Genomic DNA, 3,093 nt, shown 5'->3' on the forward strand with positions numbered 1-3,093 from the left:
ATCTTTTTCAATTTATATCTATGTATATATGCATGTATGTATCTGAGTGTTTATGTGTATATATATACATATATATATATATGTGTGTGTGTGTGTATATATATATATATATATCTTTTTCAATTTATATCTATGTATATATGCATGTATGTATCTGAGTGTTTATGTGTATATATATACATATATATATATATGTGTGTGTATATGATATAGTATCTAAGATATATGTGTTGGTGCGTCTTTGAGAGTGCATAATATATTTTATTAAATTGTGGCCGAGCCAAACTCTTACTATTGTGTGACACAACGTTTCTCAAAGAGACTTGGGCAATATGTCGACTTACCGTGTTGTGTAATAGAAACGCCACTCTTTCTGTGACTAATAATGGGCATTTTAGCTGCGAATTATTTTCTCCATTGCAGCTAACTGGCGATAATATACCGCTGCATGAAACGTTTTGTTTTTGTTTATAATTTTATGGCAGACAACTCATCCCACCAACCACAGATTATAAGCATTTTCGTGTGTATAGCTATGGCTTGGGGTGGATTCTCATTTTCATTGGTGGTTAGATATCTTTTGATATGATTGTAAAGAACCCACGTACCACCACATGTTATTCAAGCCTGGCTAGATTCCATAGATGTTGATTTCTATTTCGAGCAAAATCAACACTTAAAATTAAGTTGAAACAGAAAGATTACAAGAGATAAGATGCTTTTCTTTGTTTATAAAGTTGGTTTATGTTCGAAGTGTAACTTGATTTATATTGCTAATTTTCGTGAAATTTGTATTTTATTTTCCTCAAACACAGATTTTAGGATATTTAGATTAACTGACCTTTCTCATCCGAGTCGAGAATAATATTCGACAGAATTATTTTCCGGATAAAACTGGACAAAGCATTGTTGTCCTCTCCGCACACTTCAAGCATGATATCATATCTATAGAAAGAAAATATCTTGTAGATTCCATTGTTAATGTCACCTTTGAATTTACATTGTATTAAATTTTATATAGGTCTAATTCAAAATAATTCAAAAGAGTAACATCGATAGAAATGTATCTATTAAGGTATAAATTAATCTATTATTCTTTGTAAGCCTAGTACTTACTCTATCGGTCTCTTGTGCCAACCCGCTAAGTTACGGGAACGTAAACACACCAGCGTCGGTTTTCAAGCGATGTTGGGGGGAGAAACACTGACACACAAACAAACACATATATATGCATATACATATATACGACGGGCTTCTTTCAATTTCCGTCGACCAAATCTACTCAAAAGGCTTTGGTCGGCCCGAGGCTATAGTAGAAAATAATTGCTCAAGGTGCCACGCAGTGGGACTAAACCCAGACCCATGTGGTCAGTAAGCAAACTACTTACCACACAGCTATTCCTGTGCCTCTACTAACGTTATTAAAGATTTTCTTTATTTCTTCCTGGGGCGGAATACTTACTTTACATTTAGAAATATTTGCTCAATGAGACATGCAACTTATGCGCAGCTATTCTAAGAACAGATGTAAGATACATAAAACATTTACTCTAACAACTCTTCTATTGCGTTTGAATTATAAATTACAGCTGTAAAGTGAAACCACAGGCGTACGCTTTTCATACTCCGTTTCTAATATATATCTACCCAAGAAATGGTGAACTAACATTGCTATTCACTGAGTCAGCTACAACATTTTTATTTTCGTTGTAATTTTATCTGTACTCTCTTGTCACTCTCATTTATACTCTCTTTTTCTCTCTCTCTCTCTCCCTCTCTCTCTCTCACTCTCTCTCTCTCTCACTCCATACACCCCCATATATATATATATATATATATATATATATGACGATTAAATCAACGAGAGCATTCAGTGATAGAGGATCAGCAGGAAAAGCAAGTTATGTTGCAAATGACAGTTGTACAAAAATTCCTGTATGATTCCAAAACATCATAAAGTTACAGGTGACATTATAATATAGTGAAATTATATTACCATTTTAACATGTCAGTTTATATCTGGACAATTACTTCAGATATCTAGAGAATAGGTATTTTTTTTTTTAATTTGACAAATACACATTCAACTAGCGTATATTTTGCTAACATACTTTATGGTTTCATCTTTGAAAACATATCACGTATTAATAAATATTCTACGAGTGCCATCTTCTAAAGAAATGTTGGAACAGACAGCTGTACTGCAAAATTAGGATAATGAATGGTTGCTTGCTAGCTGCGAATTTTCGAAATGATGAAGCTTTAAATAATTTTTTATAGATGCTATATACGAATTGATATACCAGCAGACATACTGAGATATAATCAACTAGAGATAAAAATAATCTGAAGTAAAGTAAAGTACATATGCCAGATGTTCAACTGAGCGTAATGTACCTAGAGACAGAACACGACCTACACAGTTCGTGACCAAAACAATATATGTCTAAATAACAATTAGAATTTTGATAAAATAGTGAAACTGAAATATAAAATTCAAATAAAACTGTATTAGAATTGTATTTTTACAAGAGAGCGCAAAAATGTTTTACACATTAATGTAGCCAGGACTATGATACATTGCTGTCGTTATTATAGCAAAATATGCCAGCATTTATTCTTACCGTCGGCCAGTGTTTAGAATAGTCAGAAGCCTCGCTAGGGAAAATTTGCTTCGGTAGACTGATTCACGAGTACAATTACAATGTCTGTTTTGCCTTCTATCATTCTGAATTGGATAAATAGAACACTCGTTCAGGCAGAAATTTTTAAAGCACCGTTTGGGATATCTTTAGCTACAGATCTGTGCTTCCTTCAACTAGCCACAGTCTCACACTTAATGGTGAAAACTTTCAAAAAGAGTAGTAATGACGCATCAAATTGAGCACATATACATGGTAAGAAGTAACCACCGAACCTTGCTCATAACAGGCTAAATTATATGCCTGGAATTTATATGTGGGTGTGCGGGTGTAGGTGTTATACATACGTATATACATACTTATATACATAGACACATTTACATATAAACATACAGATATAAGTAAATATATATATATATATATATATATATACGTATTTTATATTCATATA

General features: G+C 32.7%; 1 protein-coding gene across 6 annotated transcripts in view; it reads right to left on the reverse strand.

Moving 5' to 3' along the window:
* The window catches only part of LOC106869914 (protogenin A), a 1,534,154-nt gene that overhangs the window by 1,225,697 nt on the left and 305,364 nt on the right, over positions 1-3,093 (reverse strand). For all 6 annotated transcript variants that reach the window (XM_052972124.1, XM_052972123.1, XM_052972126.1 and 3 more), the window contains exon 2: positions 842-945. The gene's annotated coding sequence lies outside the window, so the exon portion shown is untranslated. The remainder of the gene's footprint in view (positions 1-841; positions 946-3,093) is intronic.

Source organism: Octopus bimaculoides, chromosome 12 (genome assembly GCF_001194135.2).
Source record: "Octopus bimaculoides isolate UCB-OBI-ISO-001 chromosome 12, ASM119413v2, whole genome shotgun sequence".
NCBI lineage: Eukaryota > Metazoa > Mollusca > Cephalopoda > Octopoda > Octopodidae > Octopus > Octopus bimaculoides.